Source organism: Zingiber officinale, chromosome 6A (assembly GCF_018446385.1).
Source record: "Zingiber officinale cultivar Zhangliang chromosome 6A, Zo_v1.1, whole genome shotgun sequence".
In the NCBI taxonomy this organism is placed as follows: Eukaryota; Viridiplantae; Streptophyta; class Magnoliopsida; order Zingiberales; family Zingiberaceae; genus Zingiber; species Zingiber officinale.
Genome location: NC_055997.1, coordinates 121289327 through 121304761, shown reverse-complemented (window position 1 = coordinate 121304761; position 15435 = coordinate 121289327).

The window sequence follows — 15435 nt, the reverse complement described above, 5'->3', positions numbered from 1 at the left end:
ACAGTCAAAAGAGTTAACTCATCCCTTGCTCTCGGACAGAAACAATCAACAATGATTTGTTTTGCAACGTGTGGAAATTATATTATTTTGAAAATTTGCCATTTGACTTCAAAGTTGTTTTTTTTGGCATTTTGGTCACGGTCAATGGATGAGTTTGTCAATTTATTTAGGGTTAATTTTGTCGAGATTTTACACACATGCTCAGAGATAAGGAGTTCGAAAAAACAGAAAGTGTCTTCCACCTGAATTTTGTGCCGAATTTCCTACCTCAAGAAAACCTTTTAATGATCCATCAAATATAAAGGATTAGTCTTTCATCTTTACATGCTCCTTAGCTTAGTCTTACTAGGATTCATCGAGCAATCTATATTCACATGTCTCTTCACACTTCTACTTTGTACACGTGTCTCCAATCGGACAGTCCATTATACTAGTAGAGATTTTACTCTCATTTAAGTAATTAATCTAATGACAAAGGGTAACCCAGCGAGATGGGTTCGAAACTCACGCGGGACGAAATATAAAATATAGACCCATGGCCCTATGGTTTATCAAATTTCTCATGTGCATGACGCCTTTCACCTCCATGTTAGTCCTGGATTAATATTTTTTTTTTATTTAAGTAAATTAATAATTTGGACAGCTTCGTCAAAGAACCATTAAATTGGCAATGAAATTAATTGTGAAATCATCAAAAGTAAATAGATAGTTATTTGACTTATAAAATATTAGTATCCTAATTCATTACATCACCATCCATCTACCTCATCATTTTTTAAAAAAAATTAAAGAATTAGAGATTTTGATTATGCATAAAATCATCGAAATAAAGACCTGAGCTTTTAAAGATCATAATTTTTTATTCAGGTTTCTTGTGTAATAGTCTTGATGAAAAAATTATTATTTTAAAATTTTCGAAGACTGAAGATTTTTCTTTATGCTAATTTTTTTAATGTTATTTTTTTTTTCTGTTACCTTTTTTTTTTCTGTTAATTTTTTTTAAATTTTTTTTAGGCCTTACGATTTTGATTTTGTTTTAACAATTATTTAGTTGATATTAAACATTATCTTTTGTTTGGACTTAATTTATTATGATTAAACTTAGAGACGACTTCTTTACATTTGGCGATTTTTTTGTTTTCTTTACAATTCCTTTCTAAGGTTCTGCCTCTAGAATAATCACTATTATATACGGCGTTAGTTAATATTAGATCCTCAACTGTTGATTCTAAAGCATAAAAATATATAAATGAAATCTAAAAATAATAAACACTCTAGTAATTTGTCAAAGATATCGTCTTCATGTGCAATTGGCGATGACAACTCATGACCTTCATGTTTGTTGTCGGAAGAGCAATCCTAACGAGATCGAAGGCCCTTCATATGCTCACAAACCAAATCCCTCATCAACGTGGATGTTCTTCCTTAGACAGATCGTACAAAACCTTCACCTCTTATCCCTTTGTTCCTTTTTGCACTTGGACGAACCAAATCCCAAATGAACGAACACCTTTTTCAAATTCCTTGGATGACTATATAGGTAGAGGAGTGGGTGTTACTTGTCCACTCCTTGGTAATTTGTGCAGTAACTATACACGTACAACATCTCTTACTCGTCCAAGTTAATTTTTCAAATGATGAATCAAATGAGAAACAAAAAAAAATATTTCAGTTTTTGCTTGTGAACCCTAGTTTACGCTAACAACAGTTTCTACTTCTCCTTCATTGCCAACCCCTACACCGTCGACAATGTTGTGCATCCCTCTTTTTGCCCGTGTGCTAGAACGGAGACAAACTCCGTGGAAGTGGTCACTATTTGGGGCTCGACAACGGTGGCAGATCTTGACACATGCAATGTTTGGCTCGGTGATGACTGCATATCACGACACAATTACGATTTCGCCCGGCGATGAAAAAAACGCAAACGAAGCAACTTCCATCGGTGTTTTTTCTCGATAGCGAATAGGAGTCAAGAGGCATAACATTACAGCGAGTGATTTGTCATTGTAGAGGTAAGTTTTAGAGATTTTCTCATACCTCCAAGGCGTAGCACAGATGATGGGCGCATGACATCTCTGGCGTAATAGCCAGGGGTCGATTCTCAGGAACTGACGACTTGGGGTTTACTCCACCATGCGCCTGACGCCTGTGTACCTGCATGTACCTCCCTCCATATTCGTGGGGCTGACACTAGGAGGGCTGTTAATGTAGCAGATATATATATATTTTTAAAGATTTTCTCATGTATTTAGAATCTATGCTCTGATACCATTTTTGATTTTAAAGCATGAGAATATAGAAATAAAATATGTAAACTGTGAACATTGACAGTGATCTTCCAAAGATCTTGTCCTTGTTGTGCAATCGACGACAACAACTCGTGACCTTTGTGCTTGTTGTTGGAAGAGCAATCACGACAAGATCGAAGAGTCCTTCAAAGGTTCGCAAATCAAATTCCTCTTCTACATGAATGTTCTTCCTCAGAGAGGTCACACAGAGCCTTCACCGCTTACCCCTTTGTTCCTACTTGAACTTGGACTGACCAAATCCTAAATGAACGAGCACCTTTTTTAGATTCCTTGGAGGACTATATAGGAAGAGGAGTGGGTGTTACTTGTCCACTCCTCGGTAACATGTGAAGTAACTACACACGCCCAACATCAACATCTGCTTCAGTGAAACTTCGACAGTTTCAACGGCGGGTTGTCGCGGTCATAATGGGCATATTCCGAATGAGAAAGCCTCGCATTGTAATCACAGCGTGAGGATTTATAGATGCAAGTCATAAAATTAACCTAATGTCTAGCGACACGAGATTTTGAAGATCGTGAAATCTCTGATTGTGAATTTGAGTCTACTTTCGAGAACCCATATAACTATCGTGCTACATACTGGGAACGTCATAGTCGAGAGGAATGATATGGAGATCTCAGTTTTCGAGTTGATTTACCCGGATTTTATAGTACATTACAAGTAGAGGGATTTGTTAATTGAATTAACGAAGTGGAGAGGATTTTTGAATATAAAGAATTGTGTCTCATCGTGTGAATGTGAAATTGATTGCTATCACGCTTAAAGGTTGAACATCAACATGGTGGGAGTAGTTGCGAAGTTCATGAGACGGACATGGCAAAACCAAGATCACTTATTTAAAGAAAATAAAAAAGAAGATGAAAAGTCACTTTCTTTCCTTTGGTTATACTCAAAATTGGTTTCAACAACTTCATGCATTAAGGCAGGGTGCGAGATCGATCGATGATTATATGGAGGAAGACGAGACTGAGGCAATTAGCAAGCCGATGTATGACGATGGTGAAGTTGACAGACGAGTTGTTGTATACATGTATGTAGTGTTCTAAAAGGCAAGAGGCGAGCATCAATTGTACCGCCTTAGGTTGAGGAGGTGCTTTAGGTGATAATTCACCTTCTTCCGCCACCACCGCACTTGGAGCTGCTGCTACGACCATTTTACCACTGCGATGTGTCCGGACGCATCGCTTGGGCCAAGTGACGAGTCCTGACGTATCACACGACCTCATAAATATCACCCGAGTTCGGTGATGGGCCTAGAGGAGTCGTCTCAACCTGGCGATGGGCTGGACTCATCGTTCGGACCCGAGGACATGCCGGGAGCATCACTCGAACTCGACGACAGGCCTAGACGTGTCACCCGGATCTGACGATAAGCCTGGACACGTCACTTGGGCTTAGGGACATTTTCGAATTCGTCGTGTGGCCCTGGTGATCTATCAAACTTGTCACCCCGACCGAAACAAGATACATGGGTAAGTTCTAAGTTAGGATTTAATTAAATTAATTCAGGTTAATAATTTTAATCAACTCCTAACTATGATTGGGATAATTTAAATAGACTTAATTAAATCTTAATAAAATTATCCCATTAATTATATATATATAATTTTAAATATTTTGATTAAAATTTAAATTTTTTCGCCACCCTCTTCCAGCACGAAGTACAGATCGAGCCAGTGACCGTCGCCACCTTCAGTGCATCATCTCCTTCTTCAACCACCGGTTCTCCTCGCCCAGCCTCTTGCAATACCTTTTCAAGCACTAGTAAGTGGTAATCTCCATCTATATCTTCTTCGTATTCTTCGTCCTTCATCAAAATCCAACCTTTCCATCAATTTTGCCTAAGAATCTCTCCTTTTTTTCCCTCTTAAAATCAATCGAAATACGGGGACAAGAAAATGAATTGGGCACCTCACTTGACTCTCTTGTTCTGCAACAATTTCCATTTTTTTTTATGGTTTGTGATTGCTATGACTGAATTCTTAGCCAATCGGCCGAGTCCGGCTTTTGTGACTACAATCTCAAACCATTTAAACAACAATTAGAAATTGAAATTCAATCATAAAAAAAGAAAATATTTTTAACACATTTTATTTCTATGGATGAGTTTAAGGTGCTAAGATTACTTCTAAATTCCCAAATTTGTTCCCTTTTTAAGTCCTTTATTTTTGTTTTTGATTTCAGACATTTCAAGTTTTAGCATAACACTGGATTTTATGGGTAGGCAGTGGACTTCTCTTTATCTTGAAGTGACAAATCATAGGTAATTTTAGTTTTTTAGTTGTGATTTTATTTGAAATTATTTAAAAATTTTAAATTATCTAAAAATTATGATTCTAATACTGGGGATGTGTTGTGATATTATAAATTGATTTATTATTAGTGTTTGAGTTTGTCATAAAATGAATAATACGATTGAATTTGTTATAATTGGTTAGTAGTCGTTTTTTGTTCTTAAGTTATAAATAATTAATTTATAGCTATTTTTTCTTTAGGTTATAAATGAAACACCACCAATCTTCAAATAAAAAGTCAAAAATATTACTGTCATTTTTTAGGAAAAGAGATATCAATCTGAATCTGATAATCAATTGCAATGTGATATAACTCTTAGACCAACAATTGGATTCTCTACTTCCGATTTACAACCTCCTTCTGTATCTAGGCCAATAGAACAAAGAGAAGAAGAATTTGATATTGTTGGATCATGAAACATCGATAGAGGAGGGGGGGGGGGGTGAATATCGATTCGAAAAACAACGAGTATAAACGCAGTGGAATAAGAAAATTGAACACAGTGGATTTACTTCGTTCGGAGCCTGTGACGACTCCTACTCGAAGGCCCGTACTCCGTGAGTACTTTCGTTGGGTAATTCACTAGCAATTCGAAATATAGATTGCAAGTTAAGTACAATATTGCTAATAAGGAAAAATTACCGACAATAAAAAGATTTAGAACAGAAAGGAAAAGCTTGTCGGAGATCGCAACGCAGCAGGAGCACAAGGAAGCAGATTCTTCGTTCTAAGAGTTGTGTCCTTGAAGCTTGCTCACCCCCTCCTTTTATAGCCCTTTGGAGGGGTCTCCAGAGCTTATCAGATCCCAAAAATTTGGATCAGATGAGGAGAGTTCGAAGCTGGCTGATCCGAGTCATCTCCAACTACTTGTTTGACACAGTCATCTTCCGAAGGTCATAACTTTTGACTCCGAACTCGGAATCAAGCTTTGTCAGTTGCTACGTGTGCAGAATTTGAAGCTCTACATTTGTATCTACAAAATAGAGTTAGAAAAATATATGTATAGACATTTTATATAGATTTATGAGTTAGGTCCTGTCTTCCCGAGACCAGAACCTAGTCAGGGTCTCAATTTAGGGATCCAAAATGGACCTAAACTGGACCGACGCCTACTGTCCCTTAACTGGGATGCGTCCTCACAGTCACTCTCCTATAGTGACTTACCTTTACTTACCTGCCACACGTTCGGTCAGCCCTTTGACCCGTCTGGACTTTGTGCCAGCTATCTGGTCAGCCCGTCGACCTAGCTGGACTTCGTGCCAAGCGTCCGGTCAGCCCGTCGACCCGCTTGGAATTCGTGCCAGCTATCTGGTCAGCCCGTCGACCTAGCTGGACTTCTCGCCAAGCGTCCGGTCAGCCCGTCGACCCGCTTGGACTTCGTGCCAGACATCCGGTCAGCCCGTCGACCTGTCTGGACTTAGCCTGCATACTCGATCAAAGCATTAGATAACGACAAACCTAATTTAACCTATTTGTCATTCATCAAAATCTGGGTTAAATCGTTAGTGCTAACCGCACCAACAATCTCCCCCTTTTTGATGGTATGATAACCTGGTTAAGTTAGTGAAAACATATGCAAGAAACAAAACTAGCATGATTTTTAAGGTTTAAGTTAGTTTTTAAATTTGACATTTTGTTTCTCTAACTTAACCACCTATCACTCCCCCTTTGACATTCATCAAATAAGGACATAAGCTAACTTGGGGGAGTTTTAAATTTTAACACATAGTAATTTAACTTTTGTAACCGAACTAAGTTTTGAAAATTAGCAACATAACTTAGTATATTTAGAGTAATTTTTTAAAGATAATTTTTGCAAAATTAAATGAATTTGCAAACTCAAAGAGAGAGTTTTTAAAAGTTAATTTTCAAGTATAAGTTTCGGGAAGTTAAGTTTAGATAGTCTAATTTTCAAACATAAGTGTTTAAGATATTAAATTCTCAAAATAAGTTTCAACTTGGAACGCTTTTCAAACCTAAGTTTTTAAAACCAAAATTTTAAAATCAAGGTTTAAATTTTTAGAATGAGTTTCAATTTTGAAATACTTTTCAAATCTAAGTTTGCAAAAGATTCTATTTTCAAAACCTTAGTTTATAAAATCCAATTTACAAGCTTAGTTTTATAAAAGCTAGTTTTAAAATTTTTTTTTATCAAATTAGATTTCCAAAGATCAGATTTTTTAAAAGGAATTTTAAGAGAAGACATTATTTTTAAAACTGAGAGAATAATTTTGGTGTTAAGTGTAAAAAAAATGATTTAATTCTCCCCAAAAACATGATATTTAAAATAAAGCTTTTGAAAATATTTGCTAAGAATTTTTAATATAAGATTTTCAAAGTAATTTTTTTTAAAATTAAATTGAGGTAGAATTTTCTAAAGAGACTTTAAAAAAAAATAATACTTAAGGAGATTAAAAAAATAAACCTCCCCATGAATTTGATACTCCTTTAATTTATTACTCTCCCTTAATTTATTAATCTTCCTTATTTTATTATCCCCTTAACATAATGCTAAGATTTGGGTGTGTTAAATTTTAAAGCCCTAACACATTTTTCTACCTAAGTGTTCTAGGGAATTTATTAACACATGATTATCTTTGTATCCTTGGTATAATTGTTTATTTGAGTTTGATTAATAATTAATTTTAGATTCAAGCGTTTAAGCTTTAGTTTAAGGTTAAATAAGATAAGATTTTATTAATTCAATAACCATTATCAATAATTTATTGATTAGTTTGTTACTTGATTAAATAATTTAATACTTAGTGAAATAATTTAAATTTCGTATTAACTGATTGAGTTGGTCACTGAAAGTGTTAGTTATAATTATTATTATTTTTAATTTACTTCCTTTTAAGTAGGATTAATTTAGTTTGAGGTTAGCATGAAGTTAAAGTTATTAAACACAGTTAAGTAAGGTTTAATTCAAGTCAATTTTAGTTCTCAACTAAGGTTAGACTTAAACAATTAAGTTATACATAATTAGGTTTAAAGTTTAAGTTAATGAAATTTAAGTTTTTAAGATAGGTGTCTAAGTTTTAAATGAATTTAGAAGATTATTATTATTATTATTATTATTATTGTTATTATTATTATTTTTATTTATTTATTTATTATTATTATTATTACTATTATTAATTTTTTTAAAGGGATTTCTAATGGGATTTCTAAAACGGTGTTTAAAAGGGATTTAAAATGATTTTTATAATATGTTTCATGACAATTAACATACGTTTGATTCAGTTTTGATTTTAGATTTAAATTAATATTAGTAGTTAATTTAAGTTTAAGATTAATTTTAAGTTTACGTTAAAATTTTAATTGTAATTTCAATATTAAGTTTTAATTTAAGTTTTCATTTTCAGTTAAGTTAAATTAAGTTTAAAAATAATTTTAAGATTAAAAATAAGTTTAAAGTCTAAATAATAATTTTTAAAGTGAAAATAATCTATAAAAATAATTTTTTTAATATTATTATTATTTTTTTAAAGTTAACAAAATTTTATTAAAGTAAAAATATTATTTAAAAGAATTTTTTAAAATGAATTTTAAAAGTTTTTGAAAGAATTTTTAAAAGTTTGTAAAAAATTTTTAAAAGAATTTTTCATATGATTTTTTTTTAAAAGTTTTTTAAAATAATATTTAAAAGAATTTTTAAAATGATTTTTTTAAGTTTATAAAATAATTTCTAAAATGATTTTTTAACATTTTTAAAATAATTTTTAAAAGATTTTTTAAAATGATTTTAAAAATGTTTTTAAAAATGTTTTTAAAATGATTTTAAAAATGTTTTTAAAATAATTTATAATGATTTTTTTAAAAAAAAGATTTCAAAATAATTTTTAAAAGAATTTTTAAAATGATTTTTTTTAAAAAAAGTTTTAAAATAATTTTTAAAATAATTTTTTAAAAGTTTTTAAAATAATTTTTAAAATGATTTTTTTAAAGTTTTTAAAATAATTTTTAAAAGAATTTTTAAAATGATTTTTTAAAGTTTTCAAAAGAATTTTTATGAGTTAGGTCCTGTCTTCCCGAGACCAGAACCTAGTCAGGGTCTCAATTTAGCGATCGAAAATGGACCTAAACTGCACCGACACCTACTGTCCCTTAACTGGGATGCGTCCTCACAGTCACTCTCCTCTAGTGACTTACTTTTACTTACCTGCCAGACGTTCGGTCAGCCCTTTGACCCGTCTGGACTTTGTGTCAGCTATCCGGTCAGCCGTCGACCTAGCTGGACTTCGTGCCAAGCGTCCGGTTAGCCCGTCGACCCGCTTGGACTTCGTGCCAGCTATCTGGTCAGCTCGTCGACCTAGCTGGACTTCTCGCCAAGCGTCCGGTCAGCTCGTCGACCCGCTTGGACTTCGTGCCAGACATCCGGTCAGCCCGTCGACCTGTCTGGACTTAGCCTACATACTCGATCAAAGCATTAGATAACGACAAATCTAACTTAACCTATTTGTCATTCATCAAAACCTAGGTTAAATCGTTAGTGCTAACCGCACCAACAGATATTTCTTCTATTGAACGAGATCTAGGATTACGAAAATTGATTTGTGAATACTCTTTTAATGAGCGAGATGATATTAGAAGAGTATATATCAAAGCAGGGCCTTATCAACCTAAACTTGTTGAGTATCCAAGAACAAAAATTGGAAAGCAAAACCATTGATTTCAATATGTTTGGTTCAATCAATTTCCTTGGCTAGAATATTCACCTTCAAAGGACAAAGCATATTGTTTTCCATACTTTCTTTTTGAGAATACAAGTAATCCAATGGCTCGTTCTGCACTTATTTTTGAAGGGTTTAATAGTTGGAAGAGAGTTAATGATGGAGAACAATGTGCATTTCTTATTCATGTTAGTTCATTGTCTTCATAACATAATAGTGTGAAATGTGTTCAGAATTTGATGAAACCAAAGAAAAATATTGACAAAGTGATGAATGCTGTAGATCTACAAAAGAAATAATTATAAAGGATAGGTTGCGTCTAAAGGCAACAATTGAAGGTTTATTATGGCTTGCGACTCAAGGATGTTCTTTTAGAGGTCATGATGAATTAAAGAGTTCCTTAAATCATGGAGATTTTATTAAATTGTTAAAATTTTAAGCATATTTAAATGATGAAATTATAAAAGTTGTGTTACATAATTCCCCGCAAAATGCTAAATACACTTCTCCGCAATTTCAAAAGGAAATATTGCATATCCTTACTAATAAAGTGAGAACAATGATTTGAGATGAATTGGTAGATGCCAAATTTTGTATTCTTGTTGATGAACCTCAAGATGAATCTAAAAAAGAGCAAATGACTCTTATTTTCAGATTTGTTAATAATTCTGGTTTTTTGGCTTAGCGGTTTTTTTTTGAGATTTTGAGTGTTAAGGATGTTAGCATTTGAGGGATGTCTTAAGGCAATTTCCTTACAATTTTTTCTATTTATTTGATAAGTATAGATTCACTATTTGAGTACATATTATATGTTTGATTGTCTTAAACTCATTTATTAAATGCCCGTAATATAATTCATAGCATGAGAGAATTTGTGATTGGATCGCAACTAGTGGTTATCTCTACATGTATAATTATGAATATATTAAAATTTCCTAGTCATCAAATTGAAGTATTCGGACACCATTAATTCTGTAAGACTAGCACGGGTTATACTCCTTGATTCGACCAAGTAGCTATTTTCTCACTGGCTGGAGACATTGGGATGTCGAGAGTTAAACGTGGATACTGGTTATGACAACTAGTTCATTGGAGTGACTTGCTGTAATACTTCATATGGTTTTCTACATATATATATAGATATGTCTGTGAAGTTCTTACTACAACACGAGTACAAGTTTCTTTGACTTGAGGTATACAAGTCATCTTAGTCATGAAGACTTATACTTTGACATCTTAAGTAAGCATCTCATTGAGGTGTGAACCCGAGATGATTGGGTATAAGTTGAAGTGTCCGAAGGTGTTTGGATAGCCCACAGAGGATTCACCGCTCCTTGCGAGGAGGCGTATACCCTATGACCACTCGTTAGGATTATTACTCAAAGTCTTTGGCAAAAGCATCACATGTTAAGAGTGCGAGACTCTTATACATATGTACGAGTAATTTGAATTCACAGAATGAATAAGTATTACTTGGGCTAGGTGTGACGTAGTCAGCCTAGTGGGGACAAGACACATAGACCATGTCTTGAACCAAGTGGGTATAAGACGAGTGAAAGGAACGAGACACGACTCACTGTAGCTGCTGAAGGGTTCAGACTTAATTCTAAGATCAACTATGATTTTTTGGCTAGTTGGGGATCATGATGTAGTACTAAATGCCACTCATGATCGTTCTATAATTAAGTAGTTAATTATGGACGACCAAGATAAATCGGGAACCGATAGGGTCATACACACTAACGAGCCTCTAAAAGACGTAAAACAAGTTAATGAATATGATTCTTAGATCAAGATATAAATATTTGGTTGGACCATACATAAGACAAATATGAAAATATTTATCGCAATGGAAGCGCTGATGGGCCATATCTCTTATGGAAGAGTTGAACCATATTTGGTTTAATCATGAATTAGTCATGAACCAACTTGGTTTAGTTGTGAACCAAACCAAGGGGATAATGGGCTAATTTTTGGTTAAAGGATAATGGGTTGGATTTGTATTTTTTAATCCAATTCATTAATGAGGGTTATATATTGATATGGTTGAAGAAAAAATTATACACATGAGATCTTTAATTGGCTTGTAAGGTTTTTGAAAAATCTTAACCCAATTTCTCTTCTCTTCTCCCTCTCCCCTCTCTCTTTGCCGCCACCAACTTCCCCTTGTTGTCGTGACCACCACAAGGAAGAAATCCCTTTCTTGTGTGCTTCTCTTCCTCTTCCTCTTGATTCCTCTTCTTCGCTCGTGGCTAGTAACTTCCGAAGAAGAGTCTTGTACTCAATAAGTTGTCTAGAGGAGCTCGACGTGGATATGAATAGAGGTGAGGTTCGACAACATCACTACGGTTGATACCCTTCTCGTTACAGGTCATCCGTAAGGTACACCTAGCGTAAATTTACTTTCCGTAAAAATTTAATTATGCGATCATGTTTGACATGTTGTATCCTTGTATGCGTGTGATGCATGTGATGTAATAATTTAGGAATTATTATTATTTTATTTTTCTCTGCGCATGTTTATGAACGTGTTTTAGAACACACCGCATTGGTCATGTCCCAACAGATGACACAACATCAGCAAACCTTAAGAAATCAATTTCTGACATCTTTGTTCAACACAATATTCAAATCTACAACATGAGGGGATAAGGGTATGATGGTGCAAGTAATATGTGTAGTGAATGAAATGGGCTTGAAGCATTATTTCTTAGAGATTATCCATATGCCTATTATCTACATTATTTTACTCATCGTTTACCATTAATATTGGTTGCAGCTGCTAAGGATGTGCATTCTATTAGGCAATTCTTTTGTTATTTGACTTCCATTATAAACTTTGTCATCTCATCTCCTAAACGTCTTAGTGATTTACAATCTACTTAATAAGAAGAGATTGCATATATATTGGCTATTGGTGAGTATGAGTCTAGCACAGGAGCTAATCAAATTGGTATATTGCATAGACCCAGTGCTACTCGTTGGAGCTCTCATTATGATTCAACTGTTAGGAACTTGATAGGCATGTATGCAAGAACTTGTAAAATCCTTGGAAATCTCAGTAAAAATGGGACAAATGGTACAATACGTGGGGAAACTTGTGGTTTATGCAACATAATTATGAGTTTTGAATTTGTATTTGTGTTGTTTTTGATGGAAAATATCTTAGAAAACACTGACATTCTTACAAAATAAATCACAAAGATATTGTGAATGCTTTAAAATTTATCTCGACCACAAAAGTCATCCTTCTAAAATTTAGAAAAAATGGTTAGGATATTTTTTTTAGAAATTAAAGACTTTTTGTGAGCAACATAATATTAAGATGTCGGATATGAGTTGTGGTTATAAAGTTAATCGTTATTGTCAACAACGGGATCATGTCACAGTTGAGCATCATTATCACTATTATATTTTTAATGCTACAATAGGTTTTCAAGTGATGGAACTAAATTGTAGATTCAGAGAGGTAACAATAGAACTTTTTGCTCTTTGTTCAGCTTTGGATCCTGCTGATTCATTAAAAAAATTTAATGTGGCCAACATTTGTAAGCTTGCATCAAAATTTTATCTGGTTGATTTTACTCAACAATAAATTCATGCTTTGAGAGCTGAATTAGAACACTATCAACTTGACATAGTTTGTGATTGTGAGTTTTAACAAATTTCTACTCTTTCTGTATTATATAGAGAAATGATTGTGACCAAAAAGACTAAGAGTTATGTTATGATTCTGATATTGATTCGTTTTGTATTGACTCTTCCTGTATCAACTACAACGATAGAGAGAGCTTTTTCATCCATGAAATTTCTTAAAACGACATGTCACAACAAGATGGATGATGATTTACTTTTCGATTGCATGATTCTCAATATATAATGATAATTGTCTAAGAAAATAGACTTGAAATCAGTAATAAATGAGTTTTATACTTAAAATATCATCGAGCACCGCTTAAGTAAATATTAAAGTACTTTATATGAAATTTGAACTATGGAAAATTATATTGTTAGATAAATATTATTGTTGGTTCAACGGGACCGGCAAGAGGAGGGGGGGGGGGTGAATTGTCTGCAAACAAAAATACCCTCCTCAAAACTTTCAACTCAAAATAAAAGCAATAGAAAAGTTAAGTAAAAATAACAGAGAAGAAAAAGGGGCTCAGCGAATTGACTTGGTTACAACCGAGACGGTTGTTAATCCAAGGCGGTTGAACAGGTGTACTAACAGAGTCTCCTTCTCTGAAGGCGGAGAAGCCTTTTACACTTTGAAAGCTCTTACACGTTGCTTGGAAATGAAATACAGAGTTGATTTTCGTTGATCTTGAATAGCTGTTCGAGACCCCTTTATATAGGGGTTCTAAGACTTATCTAGTTCACCTGATCTTCGAGATCAGGATTTGACTCGAGAGGGATCGATCGACCGATCCCCAGGTTCGGTCGACCGAACTTGTGTACTTGACCAACCTTCCGTCCAGATGCAGTCTGTGTGGATCGAGCTTGCGTTCGGTCGATCGATCCCATTGTTTTTGTCGACCGATCAGCCAACGATCTCTCCCTGAGCTGGCCCGATTTGCATGCTTGACTAAGTCTTTGGTTTATCTCTAGTTCGGTGGATCGATCAACCAACGGTTGGTTGTTGCCATGGCTGCTGACGTGTCACCAACGGCTGACTTCTGATGATAGGGGTTCGATCGACGGATCATGGCGTCCGGTCGACCGAACACTTGTCAAGTCAACTTCCAGGTTGACTTGCTCTGGTTCCACTCGCTTAGGTGATTACGGTCAACCGGAATAGGGCTCACCCGAACCCAATTCCCGGCCTTCTCCTCGAGCAGTCTTCCATCCCGGCTTTACGTCCCTCGAACATTGCGCACATTCTTTTCGCCCACCGGTGTACTCTTCCGTAGCTCTCTCGTCCTTTGGACGCACCGAGCCCGTCGGTTCCCTTCCCGTGCCGTCCTTCTCACTAGCTGCGTCTTCCGCTCGACTTCTTGCGCTCCTAAGCTCCTGCACACTTAGACACAGGGATAAAAAACAAACAGGACCTAACTAACTTGGTTGACCACATCAAAACAACCACGGGTTCCAACAATCTCCCCTTTTTGATGTGCATCAACCCATGTTCAAATTAGGGAAAAAAACAAATAGAAATTTTAAGAAAATTACTAAACTAACATTTTAAGCACAAAAATTGCAATACTAAAATTTGCAACAACAAAACAAAAAAAATATTAAAAAATTTAATTTTCCTAACTCCCCCTAAACTTGTTACTTAACTCTCCCCCTTTGATCACAACAAAAACGGGGTAAACACAATTTTCTAAGTCATTTCCAAAATCCCAAAAAAAATTTCTAAGTCATTTGAAAAATTTGCTAAGTAAAAATTTAATATTATTTTTAGAAAAGCTTAGATTAGAAAAAAATCTAATTTTAGAAACGATTTTTTTTTAAAAAAATGAAAATTTTTCTAAGTAAAAATTTTAAGCAAGACACATTTTTCTAGATAAAAAATATTTTTCAAGAATTTTCAGGAAGATGTTTAAAAACTTTTCAAAGCATTATTTATTTTTAATTTTAATATTTTTTTAGAAAGTTAATTAAACATTTCATTTCTATATTCGAATTCCAGGCAGTGGCGAGACACTAAGTCTTCTTGGTTATTGGAGCAACAACCACTTTCTAGTCAAAGCCTCATAACGAAATTTTAATGCTTAAAATTTTAATCTAGCAGAGATTTTAGAATCCAGTATAGATTCCTTCCTACTAGGTTATTTACAGACTTAGGGGGTACATAGTTTCTAGGAACTTTCCTAAGTTGTCCCTGATGTTTTCTAATATACCAATTTAATTTTTCATAAATTCTTAGTTTTGAATTTGGGAATTTATTAACGTATTCATCATTATTTTTCAATTTCTCAATTTCAACTTTTAATTTTTCATTTTCTAATTTTAGATTATCATACATTTCTAGTGGGCATACTTTTGCTAGGTTCAATTTCAATTCAGCATTTTCTTTTTCTAATTTTGCAAGATCTTTTGTCAGCACTTTGATGAACTGAAAAGACTGAGTAGGAGTTAGATCATGTACCTTACTTACCTTACTTGGTAATGCTCCCCCTTCATCGCAGCTTTCTTCTTCTTCTGATGATCA